General features: G+C 40.1%; 1 protein-coding gene across 1 annotated transcript in view; it reads left to right on the plus strand.

Moving 5' to 3' along the window:
- LOC126266996 (homeobox protein OTX1-like) overlaps positions 1–21,338 on the plus strand; it is a 698,303-nt gene that overhangs the window by 169,346 nt on the left and 507,619 nt on the right. The window lies entirely within an intron of this gene.

The raw sequence follows: 21,338 nt of genomic DNA on the forward strand, positions 1-21,338 counted from the left end.
CCACCAACTATAACCGTATGAGTGGGGTATTTATTTGTTACGAGACTCAAACTTTCTCTGAACTGTTCCGCAACTGTATCATCGGAGTCTGGGGGTCGGTAGAAGGAGCCAATTATTAACTTAATTCGGCTGTTGAGTATAACCTCCACCCACACCAATTCGCACGGAGTATCTACTTCGATTTCACTACAAGATAAACCACTACTGACAGACACAAACACTCCACCACCAATTCTGCCTAATCTATCTTTCCTGAACACCGTCTCAGACTTCGTAAAAATTTCTGCAGAACTTATTTCAGGCTTTAGCCAGCTTTCTGTACCTATAACGATATCAGCTTCTGTGCTTTCTATTAGCGCTTGAAGCTCAGGGACTTTTCCAGCGCAACTACAACAATTTACAACTATAATTCCGACTGTTCCTTGATCCAAGCACGTCCTGTAATTGCCAAGCACCCTTTGACATTGCAGCCCACCCCGCACTTTCCCGAGGCCTTCTAACCTAAAAAACCGCCCAGTCCACGCCACACAGCCTCCGCTACCCGTGTAGCCGCCAGCTGAGTGTAGTGAACTCCTGACCTATTCAGCGGAACCCGAAATCCCACCACCCTATGGCGCAAGTCAAGGAATCTGCAGCCAATACGGTCGCAAAACCGTCTGAGCCTCTGATTCAGACCCTCCACCCGGCTCTGCACCAAAGGTCCGCAGTCGGTTCTGTCAACGATGCTGCAGATGGTGAGCTCTGCCTTCATCTCGTAAGCAAGACCGGCAGCCTTCACCAAACCAGATAGCCGCTGGAATCCAGAGAGAATTTCCTCAGATCCAAAGCGACACACGACATTAGTGCCGACATGTGCCACCACCTGCAGCTGGCTGCACCCTGTGCTCTTCATGGCATCCGGAAGGACCCTTTCCACATCAGGAATGACTCCTCCCGGAATGCACACGGAGTGCACACTGGATTTCTTCCCCTCCTTAGCCGCCGTATCCCTAAGGGGCCCCATTACGCGCCTAACATTGGAGCTCCCAACTACCAGTAAGCCCACCGTCTGCGATTGCCCGGACCTTGAAGGCTGAGAATGATCCTCTGAAACAGGGCAGGCAGCTGCATCTGGCTCAGCCAGAGACAGTGCCTGAAACCTGTTTGTCAGACGCACCGGGGAGGCTTTCTGATCAGCCTCCGGGGACGCCTTTCGCTGCCTGCCACGCCTTGGAACGACCAATGGCGACAACATCGATGTACTGTGGAGACCTCACGCCCCACGTGTTGAGCAATTCGGCGGTACGTCCACCCGGCCTCCCGCATGCCCACTATACGCCCTCGCTCAAAGTCCGTCAACTGCACATACGGTTCACGTCCACGCTGTCGCGGCGTGCTACCAGTGTTAAAGACTGCGATGGAGCTCCGTATGCCACGACAAACTGGATGACACTGACGGCGGCGGTGCACAAATGCTGCGCAGCTAGCGCCATTCGACGGCCAACACCGCGGTTCCTGGTGTGTCCGCTGTGCCGTGCGTGTGATCATTGCTTGTACAGCCCTCTCGCAGTGTTCGGAGCAAGTATGGTGGGTCTGACACACCGGTGTCAATGTGTTCTTTTTTCCATTTCCAGGAGTGTATTATACATTATTGCACTGAATGATACTTAAGTGTAGGGAACTTATTCAAATAGACACTCATGAGCCAAATGTTATGATCAATGCAAACCATCAGACTGACAAGCAAACCTACCCAAGGGATACACTTCGATTTTAATCTGCTTTGAATATGTTGTAGCATAGAGCGAAATAAGAGACATATATCTTTAATACGTGCCCCGTACAACCATAATGGGGTGTGACGCGCCCTTGAGAATCATTGGGATTAATATTTCTCAATGAATACCGCTGAAACGGTAACCTCTACAAAAGGAACTTAAAATAAAAGTACTATGACTTTTAAGCTACGTTATAACGGTGCACCCATATTTGTCGAAAATGTAATTTAGTTATTTCAAAATTCGTAGAGGCAAGTTCAGTCTTTCCAACTAAATAAAATGCAATTTTTTTTGTAATATGCATTTCGCTTATTTCATTGATGAAACAAATTCAGTGGCCTGTAACACATTTATTTTTATATAGCCTATATAATAAATGGACTGTGTAGTAGTTATAAATATGCTACTATGTCACATTTTCTCATGTTTAACTCTTGTTTCCCAGATTAGAAACAAATTTTGCAGCACAAGTTTCGTGAGGTTAATTTATCGTATGGCGTTACGATTTGCAATGTTGCTAGTCCACGTGTGTGGTCGTGGACATGTGCTCATTTGGCCCCATGCTCCAATGGATGATTTCCGGCGTTTTCTCACCCACATTTATTACAACAATTCACTTGCACATTTCATTGTATGTATGTATGTATGTGTGTGTGTGTGTGTGTGTGTGTGTGTGAGTGTGTGAGTGTATGTGTGTGACGGGAAGAGACCGAGAGAGAGAGAGAGAGAGAGAGAGAGAGAGAGAGAGAGAGAGAGAGGGAGGGAGGGAGGGAGGGGGGAGGCGGGAGAGGATGATTCATGCTAACGTAATCACTGAGTTAATGCTTATTTTGATTTGATCATTAATTATTTTCTTTTACATTGCAAGGGCTCTTTGTATATGAAAGTTTTCCTGTAATGTCAGGAGTATTTTTGTTGCAATTGTTTACTCTATTACTCTTCATATCTTGTTCCATGTTGGATGGTTCGAGTCCACTTTTTATCAGGTGTTTAGCAAAGGTAGAATGGCTAATATTTTCATACTACCAGTTTCTTATATGTTCTTTACACCGAGTTCCGAAATTCCTGCCTGTCACCTCCAGATATAATGATTCACATTCTTGGCATTCTAACTGATATATACCTGCTCCTTGGTATTTGTCTGATTTGTTTATTGTTGTTTGGAAATGTGACTGGAGTGTGTTTCTTGTTCTGTAATCAACGTGTAATCCCTGTTACTTTAGTATATTTGCTGTTCTGCTTTGATTTGTCTTTGTATGTTTCTCTCTGTTAGTCATTCATGAATGTTACTGTTCTGTGTTTTTGTGCGAGCTGTAGTCTTCGGGGTTCTGTGGCGGTTGTGTTCTCTGCATGTTCTCATTTTTTTGTTAGTTGTGTTTTGTCTTTTTGAGTGAGTCTTTGTACTGTATGGGTGTTGTAACTATTGTTTGTGGTTATGAGACGTATTGTTTGAAATTCTTTTTCATAGTTTTCTGTGCTGAAAGGGATATTGTTTAGTCTACAGAAAGCTATCAGCCTCACAGGCAATTGTACGAGCTGCTACCCGCAAAATGAAAAATTAGCGGCTCTATGACACATGATGCACATACAAGCAGGAATTTCATAACTAGGTATAATGAACATACAAGAAGCTGGAAGTATGAAAATAGGCATTCTATCTTTACTGAACAGCTGATAAAAAGTGGACATGGACCATCCAACATGAAACAAGAAATCAAAATTATTAGATGGCAATAAAACTTACTGGTATTACAGGAATACTTCCACGTACAAAGAGCCCTTGTAATGAAAAAGAAAGTAATTAATGATAAAATCAACACAGGCAGTAACTCACTGATAATGTTAGCCACTAAACCAATAGCACGGAAATGACGGAAATGTGAAACATAATCATAATAAAAAATTAAAGAATCTTCCTCTCCCCCCCCCTTCTCTCTCTCTCTCTCTCTCTCTCTCAATCTCTCCCTCACACACACACACACACACACACACACACACACATACACACACACACGCACACATACACACAGAAAGAATAACATATTCATACGTAGAAAAAAAAACACTCTCACGAGGAATGACACATTCATTCACAATGAAATACGCACACACACATATATATAATGAAAAATATCAAAATACACACAACATTAACAAAAAACGAAAGAAAAACACCACAGTGACAGTTGGCAACACTATACACCGTAAACAGGCACATGTTGACCACACTTTGAAAAGTGGAGTACTGTAATAAATGTGCGTGAAAAAACGCCGGAAATAAATCAGCTGGAACATGGGGACCGAATGAACCCATTTTCACGACCGTACGCATGGACTAGCAACATTGCAAATCGTAAATAACACCAAACAATGATTCAGTCTCACGAAACGTTTACTACAAAATTTGTTCTAATCTGGAAAACAAGAGGAAAAAATGAGGAAATGTAAGATAATAGCACATTTGTAACTATTACGTAATGCAGTTATTATATACACCTAATCGCCAAAGAAACTGGTATGGGCATGCGTATTCAAATACAGTGATACGTAAACAGGCGGAATACGAAGCTGCGGTCACCAACGCCTATACAAGACAACAAGTGTCTGGCGCAGTTGGTAGATCTCTTACTGCTGTCACAATGGCAGGTTATAGAGATTTAAGTGAGTTTGAACGTGGTGTTATAGTCAGCGCACTAGCGATGGGACACATCATCTCTGAGGTAGCGATGAAGTGGGGATTATCCCGCACGACCATTTCACGAGTGTACAGTAAATACCAGAAATCCGGTAAAACATCAAATCTTCGACATCGCTTCAACCAGAAAACGATTCTGCTAGAACGGGACCAACGACGACTGGAGAAAATCGTTCAACGTGTCAGAAGTGCAACCCTCCTGCAAATTGCTGCAGATTTCAATGCTAGGTCATCAACAAGTGTCAGCGTGCGAACCATTCAACGAAACATCACCTATATGGGCTTTCGGAGCCGAGGGTCCACTCGTGTACTCTTGATACAAAGTCTTCCGCCTCGTCTGGGCCCGTCAACACCAGCGTTGGACTGGAAACATGTTGCCTGGTCGGACGAGTCTCGTTTCAAATTGTATCGAGCGGATGGACACAACCTCATGAATCCATGGACCCTGCATGTCAGCAGGGGACTGTTCAAGCTGGTGGAGGCTCCGTACTGGTGTGGATACGACTCTGACAGGTGACACGTACGGAAGCATCCTCTCTAATCACCTTCCTCCATCCATGTCCATTGTGCATTCCGACGGAGTCGGTCAATTCCAGCAGGACAAAGCGACACCTCACACGTACGGATTGCTATAGAGTGGCTCGAGGAACATTCTTCTGAGCTTAAACACTTCTGCTGGCCTCCAAACTCCCAAGACATGATCGTTATTGAGCATATTTAGGATGCCTTGCAACGTGCTGTTCAAGAGATCTCCACCCCATCGTACTCTTGCGGATTTATGGACAGCCCTGCAGGATTCGTGGTGTCAGTTCCCTCCAGCACTACTTCGGACATTAGTCGGGTCCATGCGTTGTCGTTTTCCGGCAATTCTGCATGCTCGCGGGAGCCCTACACGATATTAGGCAGGTGTACCAGTTTCTTTGGTTCTTCGGTGTATATATAAAAACAAATGTATTACAAGCCACTGAAGACGGTTCATAAATAAAAGATGCGAATCGCGAATAGCATAAAAAACTGTCTTTCATTTAGCTGCAAAAACGGAACAAACCTCCGTGAACATGGTGATGTCTTGGCCACCAAATTCGCCTGATCGCAACCCGACGGAACACGTCTAGGACGTTATCGAACGCTAGTCACTGACGATCGGCCCGTTACTGATAAGAATTGTAAACATGTGGTGCACATATCTCCGGGAACCTACCAGAGACTTGTCGAATCTTTGCCAAGCAGAATCCCTACTTTATTGAGATCCAAACATAGATGACATTGTTTAGCATGTACCAACACGGAAATGGTCGAGAATTAACTGTGTATACAAGATTTTTTTTTCTTTTTTTTTCGTGTTGTTATTTGAGTTTATTAATGGAAACTGACTTCATCCCACGTGTAACACAACAAAAATGAAATAGTTTACTGTCCAACTCATATACTGAACCTATATTCCTCCCCACCACCTAAAACACTTGGATACGTATGTAAACATAGAAGAAAAAATTGTGACATGATTCTTTAGGGCCATTAAATATATTTACCCATAGAGGTGCAGAACAGATACTGACGGTAATATAATTTCATGAACCGTCGAGTGGTTACAGCAAAACACTGTCAATGTCAACATCAACAATTCGAATAAAATGCAAATAAAACCCAGAGAACACATGTCCACAAATAAAACCCAGAGAACACATGTCCACTGACAGTTTAATTTTAACAAACGCTTTGTTTGTTGTGTATACGCGTTATTGTGTTTATAGGGGCCTACTCTGGGAAAAAAGGGGAATTTTGGGTGGACAGTATCTCAAATAATTTGTTATGTGTCTGAGTAGGAAAGTAAGTTATTATTTAGTTCAGTTACATTCTACATCTATATTTGTTATTGTTTTAATGGATAACATGATCAGCGAATTGTTTCTTATGGGTACCGATTTGATCGTCTACTACTTTCATTTTCATGCAATGGATCTTTGTATATGGAAGTTTTTCTGTAATGTTAGGAGTTTTCTGCTGTTACTTTCATTCTAATAATTTTGAAGAGCTGTTCCATGTAGAATGCTTCATGTACATTATTTATTAGATGATGAGTAGAGGTAGAATGAAGAACCTTATAGGTTCCTTGCGTCTATTTTGAAATTTTTGCCTGTTATCCTCAGATACAATGATTTTGGAATAACTAGTACGTAGTATCTCATTGGTATCTTTCTGGTTTTTCGATTGGTGTTTGTAAATGTGACTGAAGTGCCTTTGCTGTCCCGTATGCTATCCGTAATCTTTGTTTCTTCAGTACATTTGCTATTCTGTATGTTAATTTGTGTTTGTGTGTTAAAGTGTAGCGTTTCTTTTTTTATTTATGTCATGAGTGTTCCTATTAGAACGAACAATGACAATAGAAAAGTCCTAACGTTACAGGGAAACTTTCACAAGGGTCCCTGTAACGAACAGGAAAGTCATAAATGAGAAAATCAACGTAAGCAACAATTCGCTGATCACGTTAGCAACTAAAACAATAAGAAACATTGATGTAAAACACAACCAGACAAAATAGCAACTTAATCTCGCGTCACGTACTCTAAAAAAAAAAAAAACTTTATTTGAATTCCCACCACCCAAAATTTCCCTTTTGCCCATGCCGACCCCACCACACCGATAACACACACAAACACACACAAAACAACCGAAACAGCAACAACAAACAAACGAAGAAGATCAAACTACATACAGACACCATCATCATAATCATTAATGTTCTGCCAATAGGCAGGTTTTCACATGGTAGCTCTCCAGGCTGTCTGGTCTTCTGCTATCCTCTTCAGGTCCGCATAATTTCCTCTTACCTGTATGTCGCCTATCATCTTGTATCCCCTTCTTCCTCTCAATCCTCTCCCAGAAACCAGTCCTTCCAAAGCAACTGCTAGTAAGCACTCCCTTCTCAATGAATGTCTCAACCAGTTCTTTTTCCTTTCACTTACAACCTTCAGTAGACATCTTCTCTCACCAACCCTTTCCAATACTCTTTCATTACTCACTCTTTCCATCCAGCTTATCCTCTCCATTCTCCTACACATCCAAATCTCAAATTCTTATAATCTTTTTTCATCCTCTCGTCTCAGCGTCCATGCTTCTGCCCCATATAGTGCCATACTCCAGACAAAATTTTTGCCAAGTCTTTCCCTTAGACCCTTATCTAATTTGCCACATAACAGCCTCCTCTTTCTGTTGAATGCCTACTTCGCTATGGAAATTCGTGTTCTCTATGGGGAGCGCTGTATATCCAATATGATAATTATATCGTCCAGTGTAATAATACTGTCATGTGTAATGTTAACAGTAGAGCCACACGAAGTCCGACTAAGGGAGGAGATCGAAATAATCCCCCGACCCATTCTTAGACTATCAGTACGAGAGTGTTTCGGAGATGTCCAAGGACTTCAAACGATAATGTTCTTTTGGCGACGCAGTACTGGGAAGGTTTATAGAACAATATTTGAGACTGTAAACGTCTTCCACTTTGATGAAAAAAAAATATGTGAAATATTTATTATGTAAAAATGTTGAATGAAAATGAATGGGGAAGAAATGGCTTTAAATATTTATGTTATTTACTCTTTCAGTACGAACTTTGTTGTAGAACCTCTTATTTACGTGTGGTAATAAAAATTCATTTAGACAGAATTAAGCGCATTTAAAATTACGTGAATCTTAGCAACCCTCTCATGCTGATAAATTCAAACTAACTGATTAATAACATTTATTTGAAACTTATTTAAATTAATTTTTTTACGTATTTCGGCCTTGGCACACATTTTCTAGATGCAGTGGGTTTTTAAATATGTACTGAATTCTTTCCCGCCGTTAGCTATGGAACACAAGACTGTCTCTGTTAGCATAAAATGGTTAAATATTGCCAGGCCGACCTGAACGTTTAATTATCATTGGCAAAACACACTTCACTATACGTTTAAGTTATTTGCTTTAGAAATGGAAAGAACCAACAGATTAACAACTTCAACGTTAATTATCCGCCTATGAACGCACAAATGTAAAACCAGTAATAAATTCAGTCAGCCTCAGGATCGCTGTAAAAGAAAAATATTTCATAATTCACTGCTAATTTTACCTGCTCCCGATTTACGGGTTTGGTTAATTTTATAGCGGAACTATGTTTTAAATGTGCCGCCGCTGCAAATCGTTCGGTCGCGGCACAGCCCAGCAACACCAACGACAATCGCTAAAAGTGCTGAAAATTCCTTAAAGAAATATTATAGATGACATGGGCAAGCTAATTTACATTAGTAATACACAATTTTGATAAATTATAATGCATTTAGACCGTAACAATAATTTAAATAACAAACCTGTACAATTTCTCCTCTAATGGCGGCTAAAGATAGATACAGACAAACGAAGTCTACTCATTCATATAATCCTACGTCACAGGTTCCTCTCTCTCTCAGCTCTCGAGGAAGACGACAAAGAATGCACATTATGTTGCGTTATTTATATTATTGCTGATTGTGAATGTCTCTTTGTAATCTTACAACATTATTTTCCTCTGTGGCTATATTTCACATTTTTTCATCGCAGATATTAACATATTTCGTAATTACATTATGAGTATAGAAATATTACAATCGTAAATACATCGAGAATATTATTACAGAAAATATTACAATAATAACCAACGTCCTTTACACAAAATTAAATAACATTTTTTGTTAAACAATTACAGTACATTCGAATTGCTTCATAGCGGCGTACATAGTACAATTAAATGTCATTTCATTTTATTGATAGTGTGTGTGCTGCCAGGGAACGTTACATTGTTCCCTGGCAGCATTTGGCAAAGAGTTTCTATATTTTGACACAATGGTGCCAGTAACGTTCTTTAAATTCTGTTTTTTCTTTTTATGGAATGACTCTTTTAATTAGTCCCAAGATTATATATGTTCATGGCTCCCCCATTTGGGCGAAGGCAGACAGGAAACCTGGGCAAAACTGTGCCGGAGCCGAGCCATCCCAGTTGGTTCATGATTAATCTTGTCTCTTTAATAGCAATTGTTTTGAAATGATTTAGCATTTTGTCATCAACGGTTGCATAATATCACAGTCACATACAATTCAACGAAAGTTTGTCGTGTGAGTTTAACAACTCGTAATTATCATTTTGCGATATACTGCAAGGTCACTTGTCCTAGGATATATCACTTAGTTTTTTGAAATCATTTAGTACAACGTCACTTTCATAATGTTCTCACTACCTACGTGTTACAAATCCATCTCCTACACTTGTTAGTGTTCATTTTCTCTCGTCAATTTACGGGTATACATAATAAGTGTTCAATGTTCGTCAAAAATCGAGTTCATGTTATGCAGTTTGTGTAAATATTTTGGAATATGTCAATAATGCTGTAGTTGGTGAGCGGTGCGGAGTGATTGTTGAGCGGCGCTCGGCGCGGCGCGTCTGCTCCGTGTAGGTCACCGCCCCCGGTGTTGACAGCTACGGCGCGGAGAGGCGTGTGGCTGTCTGGTCTGCTACGGGTTGCTGCGGCCGCTGTATGGCTGAAGTAGCCGGATGCGCGTTGTATATCAGCTCGCCCGTGTGACATCTTCTTGCAGTGCTCCAGCAAACATGCAACAAGTTCACAAACAGTGTACTATCCTTATCGGCATTTTTCCTGCTGTGGGAAAGAACGCACACAGTTATTGGCAGTTATTATTCAGTAGGCCTTCACTAGTCTGGTTTGCACAATGTTTCGTTGTCACAGTAACGCGTTTTATGGGCACACAATATTTTTTCACCATATCATGACTTGTCATTAGTCACACGCAAGTTTTCACCTTAGAACAAAATGTAGTCAATGCGCTTTCCTGGCATCCCTTGACACACAAAGAATATTTTTTTTTGTACACACGCACAGTACAAGTTATATTTTGACACTAGCTTGGTCCACCGTCTATTATCGGTTCACTGTCCGTGTCGTGTTAGTTCCTTGTCCACTTGCACACACGGCGATGATACAGCTTCTTATTGTTTGTTCGAAACAACCTCGTGACGTTTTGCTGCAGTTTTAACAATCACTGTCTGTCTCTGCCACACAATACTGCGCTTTTGTTTAAGTTTTTTTTAGTGACAATGTCCGTTGTGCAATTTTTTGTAACAGCACATTCGTAACTTTGTTCGCTCTTTACCAAGGTGTGTGATAATTGCGTACATGGTAACAAATATTAAAATTTCGTATTAGTTTGCCCAAAAATCATCTATATTTATGTTCGAGTAGATTTTATTTGTGTATTCCAGCCGGATTCAGGCATATTGTTCAATAACTCCTTTGAAACTATGTCTCACTTTACTTGCAAGGTCCTACGTAACTACAATGTAGTTTCTGTAGGCTGAAATTGACTTGGGCTGTATCAGGCCAGCTCTTTTTACTGATTCGATCTGCACATGCTTCAATTGAAGCTTCTTTGTGCGTAACTTTGCGTTACTTAAATTTGCAATAAGTTTGCCTTCCATGGTGCCCTCGGGTCACTACTGGGTGCATTACTCTCTTTGATAATACTGGTTTGAAAATAAAGTTCTCAGGGTCTCATATTATTAATATTATTCCGGGTTCGGACCTGTCAATCTGACAGCTACACACATATGTATATATACATGTAATAGAAAAGACTGTACCAAGAAATATTTCAAGTTTGACACACATATAGAACATTATGCAGTACACAAACTAATCACTACTAAAATGTTCCTCCTGACTGATCTCTGTCACAATTTAACACTACAAATAATTGCACTAATCAGGTTATCTGTGCAGACATTTAGAGCATGTTTAAGGTAACACTAATTAAAAAGAAGGCATAACACAAATAATCATAAACAAAAGAGAAACTCAATCATATTCTTATAACTAAATACTAGTACATTATCTCTACAGATCACATCATTAATGTTCATTCATTTCCAAAAGAATGGTGTACCTTTTCACACATAACACATAGGACTATTAGTCATTTACTGTAGGAATATTTTCACATCCTTACGCGGATTGTCCCCGTACTCTCCCTGATTGGGGATCTGCTTAGAGATAGCTACTATTTCCTTCTTGGACCAAGGAGTGGAGTATGAGGCTCGACAGCAGGTTTTGTGAGGCTTCACCTAGATATCGTATTGATATCCCTTAACAATTCTTGGTCGTTCTGAAAATACATCTGCAAAGTCAGATAATAACTGTACCAAATCCTGCTGTTGCATTGAGTTCAAATTTTTGGACTGTGCTACTTTGTTCACAAGTGCGTCCACATTTGCCTTTAATTACTCACCTTGTACGTCTGGATAATAGAGATTTTGTCCTAGAGAATGATTGTCTAAATGTAGTATCCACTGATTCCTAGATTTTATGTTAACAGCATTGCAATTAGGCACAGGTACCTCTTCAGATCTGAGCATGTACAATTCTATCCTCCTACCCGTGTTCATCAAACTTAATTTTCCCCGAGAAAGGGTCGATTACTGCGTCCCTTTCTCTCAAAAAATCTACCCCCAAAGTGCAAACTACCTTTAAACCCTTTACTACCTGGAACTAGCACGCTATGGATTCTTCCCCTATATACATCTCTACCCGCACCTGGAGTTTAATTATTTGTCGCTGTGCACTGATGGCTCCAGTGACTTTGCAATTGTTCACAGGGAAAGTCAGCATACGCTTTTCTTTCCCCAGTACTCTGAATAGGTCCATACTCGTGACACTGATAGCAGCACCTGTATCTACTATTGCTTGCACATCAATATTGTTAATTTTGATCTCTATTACCGCTTGTACTTTGTCTTTGTGCTCCTTTATGCACGTGGGTGGTTCAGTTATTAATTCATGTCCCATCTGTACCCCGTCATTATACCTGAGGATACAGATTTCCGATGTTTTGTTCTGTGTCGGGCTGCTCTCACTCCAAACCTCAGCCGACGATGGAGAGCGTATCTCGACTGAATGTAGTTTGTTGGATTATTACTGGTGGATGGGTGTGGCTGCTCTGTGTCGCTGACCTCCACTATGTGTAAGTTGTGGTGCGTCGGCCGCCACGGTTACGCAATTGGCGCATTTTGTGGTATAAAATGGAAATGCCGTGTGGCTAGGGCCCCCCGTCGGGTAGACGGTCGGTTATTGTCATATCTTTCACTGTTTTGCCGGTCCGCACTGGGCCTCTGGTTCTGTGGCCAAGTTCGGTTTGCATCGTTATAGGTATTGTTGTTCCACGGCCCCCTGGCATTTTTCCATCTACTATTGCTTGGTGGGCCTGTTTCATATCGGTCATCGAAACTCCTTTTCCGGTCATTGTTCACCGGCGGACTATTGCCGTTCCGGTCTCTACCTCTATTCCCATTTTGTACATAATCTTGTCTCCTATTATTGCCTCCGCCGTTTCCATTATTTGGTGGAGGTGTGTTATTTCGACCATTTCTGTAACCATTTCCGTTACTTCTAGACTGTTCAGAGGCTGCCTTAACATCCTTCTGAATCAGGTCAATTGAGTCCAGGACAGACAAAAAATGTTCCATGTCGTTCTCCGGTACGTGTATAAGTTTTTCCTTTACGTGTATCGGCAAGTGTGATTTCAAAAGTCTGATCAAATCACGGGATGAAATCTGCTCGTCCCAGTAACGGAATGTATTTCTCAAAATATTTTCGCAAATTGCCTAATCGTGGAGAATACGGCTTTGGATTATATACCTCTTTCCGTAATCTCTCCTGAATACATGTTGACCAATATTTGGCCAAGAATGCCTTTTCAAATTGATCATATGTGTCGCAACTGTCAGCTGCTTCGGTTGCCCATAATGCAGCATCTCCTTGTATGTAAGACATAACGATCTGTATTTTCTGTGTATGACTCCAAACACTAGGCAGAATGTTTCTAAATCCCTTGATAAATACTACAGGGTGAACAGATTTCTTCTCCGTTGTAAAGATCTGGAACTGTCGGTTTTTAATCAGGATTTCTTCAATCACTGTTTTGGAGTGACATTTGTTTGTTTCGCTAACACTGGTTGCTTGTTCTGTCTCGCAGTCGCAATTTTTTACTGCTATATTTATATGCCTATCATTGTTGGACCTGGCTGGCGTCACACATGTCTGTGCGTCGCCGTGCAACAAACTGTTTTCCAGCTCCGCAAGACGACGGTTGACATTCCGCTTCCACAGCGGTCCTGCACTTCCGCACTCGAGCCCAAGTCTTTGGCCTCAATCGCGGCGTGCACCTTCTCGCCTATTGCTTGATTGAGGTCGGTGTCTTTTGCCTCAAACAAGTTCGTATATTCCTTTTCAATTTTATTCGCCTGTTCGGATATTTTCTGCTCTATTGCTTGACCTGTGTCAATTTCTAATTTTTCCATCCTGTTAGCCAGTACACTGATTTCATTTACAATACTGGCGTTAGCCACCTGGATATTATCTACTCTTTCGCTCAGTTCTTGCACCGCTTTGGGTATTGTTTCATAGTTTTGTCTCAAACTAACAATCTCACTTTGCATAGCTTCCAAAGATTGCATTAACTGCAAATCTCTCTCATGCTGGCGTCTATCACGCTCTGCTTGTTCATGCATAAACGTAGCTTGGAAATTGAGCATGCGCTAGAACATAACTCTTAATGATTGCACTTCTGACACCTCACCACTCTCTGGTCCGTGTCTAGTGCGTGTGGGTGGCATAGTGTTTCTACTTTCAACTGAATCACTGGCTGGCAGTGGCAACATTTCTTGCCCTTCTGCCCCCAGATTCTCACATTGTACATCCTTAACTACGCCACTAACATTACCTTGTGCCCCACTTTCTAACTCGGTATCACTGCTTGCTAACTGTTGTTCATTATCCATGTTTATATTTCCTGACTACGCAATCTAACCATAGTCAACAAAAGAAACAAAATCTGAACTAAATATCCTAACACTCAGATTTCGCTGACATAATCACACAAGAAATGGTCATTTGTTGAAACACACTTATTATATACTACGATGACTAACTACTCAAATGACCTGTTATTTTTTTAAAAAACTAACAACAGGCACACCACTAATGATCAGAGAACACCGCACTGAGGCTACTTTACTACCCATAGGACAACTACACTGTAGCTTTACCTTTTGGTGATCTATCTTGGGTGCAGCTGCCCCTGGTATTGTGGTAGGTAATTAATTTTTTGATATAATTAGCTCTCTTCTTCAGCTTGCCTCTGGGTATATAGTGTTCTCATGCAAAAAATCGTATACAGGTATTACCACACAATATTGATTAGGCAATACATACAATACATGAAAAAAATATTAATTGTTCTGCAACAAAGTTCGACTACAATAATTCCCTAATTATCTCATGGGTATTTTGTGGCCACTGCTTATTCGGACCCCACGTTGTTGGGCGCCAGTTTGATGGAAAAAAAAGAGATATGAAATATTTATTATGTAAAAATGTTGAATGAAAATGAATGGGGAAGAAATGGCTTTAAATATTTATGTTATTTATTCTTTCAGTACGAACTTTGTTGTAGAACCCCTTATTTACGTGTGGTAATAAAACTCATGCTGATAAATTCAAACTAACTGATTAATAACATTTATTTGAAACTTATTTAAATTAATTTTTTTACGTATTACGGCCTTGGCACACATTTTCTAGATGCAGTGGGTTTTTAAATATTTACTGAATTCTTTCCCGGCGTTAGCTATGGAACACAAGACTGTCTCTGTTAGCATAAAATGGTTAAATATTGCCAAGCCGACCTGGACGTTTAATTATCATTGACAAAACACACTTCACTATACGTTTAAGTTATTTGCTTTAGAAATGGAAAGAACCAACAGATTAACAACTTCTACGTTAATTATCCGCCTACGAATGCACAAATGTAAAACCAGCAATAAATTCAGTCTGTAACACCACAACTCTAATGCCGTACTGATTTATTTTGCTTTTGTTTCCTTTAATATTACATCGTTAAGCTTCTGTAAATGTGTTGGAGTGAATAGATAACACAGAATTGTATACTCCTTTCTTTGTAAAACTTTGATGTCATGGTTTGATTCTATGCAGTGTAGTATATCTGTCATTTAAATTCTTTGTCCCATTTGGAGGGAATAAATCTTACTGTATATAATTGTAATTTCTGTGTGAATAATTTTTTGTAGAAATGTCAATATGTGCAAATGTTCTGTTTTGTTTAATGAATTTGGTTGCTGTTATGTAAACTGCTGATCCTCACTTAGGGTTCTTAGTTATTCTGTATGTAAAAGTTGTTGTGGTTCCCCTCGGGGACGGAACTGTGTAGCGCGCGCAAATTGTGGTTGGTCCATGTAGAAAAGGTGGAACAAGAATCAGTCGGGGACCAGCCACCAGTCGGGGGCGAGCCACCAAATTGTGCACTGCCTTGTAAATGTTGCATACGGTGCTGGTTCCGAGAGAGGTTTTTTTCTGCTACTTTGCAATGCCTCGGATGGATAGATAAATAGCTAGATCTGTTCTGGAATTTGTATCTATCATCGCCACCAACAAATGACAGAGTCCAGCAATTCTAGCTGCAATTCCACCTACCGACATGCAATCGCCACCACATTGCGCAATCACTGTAATGGAGCACTATAGCAATGTACAGTGAAGGATCAGCTAAATGGATGTGTTAGTGTGCTCAAATATAAGGTAATTTGTAACTGAGTTTATGTACCTACCTTGATTTTTCTCCTTATCATAACACCTCTCAGGTTCCTCTCCGTTTGAGCTAAAGTGATTTCCGAGTGTCCCTACTGAAAGAACATTAAAGACCAGTGTTTTTGCTAATTAATGCCTCTTGAACATAATAAAAAAAAGTTAATGAAAGTAATTTTCCTAATAAAACTGCTTATTAATGTATTGTTGCCAACTTCAAATTAAGACTGAGGCTTATAAAGTTTTGCTTCGTAAATGATCTCATTACTGCCTGTTGTAAATCACAGAAGGTGAATCAGTATCTTACATATATGTTAATTTTGTCTCTCAATGTAGTAAGTGTGGAAAACTGCAGTATGAAACGTTATATACTCATGTTTGCTAAGTGTTTGTCTCTCTTGTGTATTAGAAGTGCATATGAATAGTATACCAGGATCCACAGTCTGTCTATTGTGTTAATGCTCGGTAACAAATAACGGAAAGACCATTAATTATGAAAACCATAATTTCTTTATTGAAATGATAGTGAGAAGCAACCTGTTATTGGATTCCAATTAACTTTCATTTTAAATAGGAAAGTATTTAACTGAGAGAGACTTAACCAATATCCAATTAATGATTCTGCAGTGAATAGTAATAATAACGTTATAAAGACCATCCAGTTTGTGTAAGCCCTTAAAGTAATAGTGTGTTTCGGTATGTGTTATAAATTTGCAAATAGTTTGTGCTGCTCCAGTTGTTAGCTTCAATCTTAAAACACTCGTATGTGTCAAGAGTTCACTGCACTCGCGTGTGACAAAGTATAGGTTGTGTTTATCCATTAAAGTTACTAATAACTATTTTCTTGAACGAGAATGTTAATTATTCTCTTGCCTAGTTAGGCTGGCGACCGTTTTCTTTACCCCTTAAACAGAACAGATAGGCAAAATTTTGTTTGTTACTGTTCAAATATTTCCGTAATTCTGACTTTCACTTCCGATAAGCCACCTCCGTTAGGTACAACATGGTCAACACAACAAAATTCCTCTCAGAGGGTAACACTGCTCTGTTGCGTTATACCATAATTGCTTTAATAATATTGTTTTATTTCACAACCTGGTTATGGTACAGCAGTGACAGACACTAGTGTTATAAGTCAGCCTCAGGATCGTTGTAAAAGAAAAATATTTCGTAATTCACTGCTAATTTTACCTGCTCCCGATTTACGGGTTTGGTTAATTTTATAGCGGAACAATTTTTTAAATGTGCCGCCGCTGCAAATCTTTCGGTCACGGCACAGCCCAGCAACACCAACGATAATCGCTAAAAGTGCTGAAAATTCCTTAAAGAAATATTATAGATGACTTGGGCAAGCTAATTTACATTAGTAATACACAATTTTGATAAATTATAATGCATTTAGACCGTAACAATAATTTAAATAACAAACCTGTACAATTTCTCCTCTAATGGCGGCTAAAGATAGATACAGACAAACGAAGTCTACTCATTCATATAATGCTACGTCACAGATTCCTCTCTCTCTCAGCTCTCGAGGAAGACGACAAAGAACGCACATTATGTTGCGCTATTTATATTATTGCTGATTGTGAATGTCTCTTTGTAATCTTACAACATTATTTTCCTCTGTGGCTATATTTCACATTTTTTCATCGCAGATATTAACATATTTCGTAATTACATTATGAGTATAGAAATATTACAATCGTAAATACATCGAGAATATTATTACAGAAAATATTACAATAATAACCAACGTCCTTTACACAAAATTAAATAACATTTTTTGTTAAACAATTACAGTACATTCGAATTGCTTCATAGCGGTGTACATAGTACAATTAAATGTCATTTCATTTTATTAATAGTGTGTGTGCTGCCAGGGAACGTTACAACACTTATTCTGTCGTAGATCTTGCTTGAGAACCATAAGAACCTGGAGAGAGAGAGAGAGAGAGAGAGAGAGAGAGAGAGTCAGGTGTGGAGTGGAACAGGTAAGTGTTACAAAAGCATGCTAAACCAATCAGTGAACAATAGTTGTAGGAGTGAATATGGAGTTGAAGCAGATACTAAGGGAGAAAGAAGCAGATGATCTTAAACACCTTGAGTCCGTAATACAGTAATCATACATAGCACAGTATTTTTGTGATATGCAGAACTAGATAAAAAGCACATATGTGTAATCAGACTGCAACCGCACGCATCAACAAACAGTAGTATGCACTCCCAGACCTTGAGAGTGATAATTTTAGCCATTGACCAAAGCTTAACAAGACAATCTCGCAGATGACACTTTACGTGCTCTCTTCGCATATTCATACTACTACAAATATCAGAGTCGTCAGACACTGTCATGCACGAGGCAAACAGTAGCAAACGCAAAGCCTTTTGCGAAAACTGTTGCGGAAGTTAAACTCTCATATACCTAGAACTAACAGCTGTTGTTGTGATCTTCAATCGGAAGACTGGTTTGATGCAGCTGTCCATGCTAGAGTACCTTGTGGAAGCCTCTTCATCTCTACATAACTACCGCAGCCTACGGTACATCCATTTGAAACTTTTACTTGGTACGCCTCTACAATTTTTATCCCCCCTCACTTCTTTCCATAACTAAACTGACGATTCCTTCGTGCCTCAGAGAGTGACCTGTCAACCGATTCCATCTCCTAACACACTAATCGTCATCATCATCATCAGCATCACGATACCATCTTTTAGTCAAGCTGTACCATAATTTTGTTTTTCTCCGAATTTCCTTCAGTACCCCCCCCCCCCCCCCCCCCAAAAAAAAAATGTTATTAGATCTACCCAGCTAACCTTCCGCATTCTTCTCTACCATAACATTTCAAAACCTTCTAGTCTCTTCTTGTATGAACTGCTTATCGTCTATGTTTCGCTTCCGTACTAAGCTACACTTCTGACAAAAAACTCAAGGATGGGCCTTGTAACACATTTATATTAGATATTAATAATTTTTTTCTTTTCCACAAATGCTACCGTTGGTAATGCCAGTCTTCATCTCATATCCTCTCTACTTCAGTCATCGCCATTTATTTTGTTGCCTAAATAATAATGTTCATCTGCTACTTTTAGTGCCTCGGTTCTAGGCGCTTCAGTCTGGAACCGCGCAACCGCTACGGTCGCAGCTTCGAATCCTGCTTCGGGCATGGATGTGTGTTATCTCCTTAGGTTAGTTAGTTTTAAGTAGTTCTAAGTTCTATGGGACTTAACTTCTAGTGACATCTCAAACCCTCAGTTATTATACTTCCAAGATATTTAAATGAAATGCACTTACTTGGCTAATGGTAGCTTTTCCTATTTTAATATTGGACAGTTTCACTGAACTCTGTCCTAAGCGTTTTCTAAATTTCTAAAAACAGCAAAGATTTCTCTACCTTTTTCCATATATCATTGTCCTATAGTTCTTAATAGGCCAATAGCATCTCCTGCTCCTTTCCCTCTTCTAAATCAGAACTGCTCCTCTGCAATCCCTCTGTCCAGCTTGCCATATAGTCTTCTATTCAACAGTCTCAGCAACACTTCAGTTGCAAGAGAAATTAGACTGATGGTCCTATGCTCTTCACATTTTTCAGTGTTTCTCTTTTTCTGTATTGGTATCATAACTGTCCTCAGGCCATTCCTCTTTGTCATATATCTCAATACAGAGGTAGACTATTTCTTTTCTTGCCTTGTTTCCCAGACGTTTCAACAGTTCTGCTGGCAGATCATCAATTCTACATGCCTTCCAATTCTTCATCTCCTTCAGAGCCTTTTCTACTTCTGCTTCCAAGATGGTGAACCCCTTTCCATCTTCCGGCATATATTGCTCCTCTTCAGCCTTAATTTCGCTTTGTATTTCATCCCACTTATACAGACATTCAATATATTCTTGCCATCTGTTCAAAACCTCCTGTGGTTCTTCTGCTAGAGTACCAGGATGACAGACTAAAGGCCGAAATACTAAATGTCTTTTTCCAAAGCTGTTTCACAGAGGAAGACTGCACTGTAGTTCCTTCTCTAGATTGTCGCACAGATGACAATATGGTAAACATCGAAATAGATGGTAGAGGGATAGAAATACAATTAAATTCGATCAAAAGAGGAAAGGCCGCTGGGCCTGATGGGATACCAGTTCGATTTTACACATAGTACGCGAAGGAGCTTGCCCCATTCTCGCACCGGTGTACCGTAGAGGAGCGTGGCGTTCCAAAGGATTGGAAAAGGGCACAGGTCACCCCGTTTCCAAGAAGGGACGTCGAAAAGATGTGCAGAACTATAGACCTATATCTCTAACGTCCATCAGTTGTAGAATTTTGGAACACGTATTATGTTCGAGTATAATGACTTTTCTGGAGACTAGAAATCTACTCTGTAGGAATCAGCATGGGTTTCGAAAAAAAAAAAAAAACGGTCGTGTGAAACCCAGCTCGCGCTATTCGTCCACGAGACTCAGAGGGCCATAGACACGGGTTCACAGGTAGATGCCGTGTTTCTTGACTTCCGCAAGGATTTCGATACAGTTCCCCACAGTCGTTTAATGAACAAAGTAAGAGCATATGGACTATCAGACCAATTGTGTGATTGGATTGAAGAGTTCCTAGATAACAGAACGCAACATGTCATTCTCAATGGAGAGAAGTCTTATAAAAGTAAGAGTGATTTCAGGTGTGCCGCAGGGGAGTGTCGTAGGACCGTTGCTATTCACAATATACATAAATGACCTTATGGATGACATCGGAAGTTCACTGAGGCTTTTTGCAGATGGTGCTGTGGTGTATCGAGAGGTTGTAACAATGGAAAATTGTACTGAAATGCAGGAGGATCTGTAGCGAATTGACGCATGGTGCAGGGAATGGCAATTGAATCTCAATGTAGACAAGTGTAATGTGTCGCGAATACATAGAAAGATATATCCCTTATCATTTAGCTACATACTAGCAGGTCTGTAACTGGAAGCAGTTAATTCCATAAATTATCTGGGAGTACGCATAAGGAGTGATTTAAAATGGAATGATCATATAAAGTTGGTAAAGCACATGCCAGACAAGGGATTCATTGGAAGAATCCTAAGGAAATGCAATCCGAAAACAAAGGAAGTAGGTTACACTACGCTTGTTCGCCCACTGCCTGAATACTGCTCAGCAGTGTGGGATCCGTACCAGATAGGGTTGATAGAAGAGATAGAGAAGATCCAAC

The sequence above is a fragment of the Schistocerca gregaria genome, chromosome 4 (genome assembly GCF_023897955.1).
Source record: "Schistocerca gregaria isolate iqSchGreg1 chromosome 4, iqSchGreg1.2, whole genome shotgun sequence".
Taxonomy (NCBI): domain Eukaryota; kingdom Metazoa; phylum Arthropoda; class Insecta; order Orthoptera; family Acrididae; genus Schistocerca; species Schistocerca gregaria.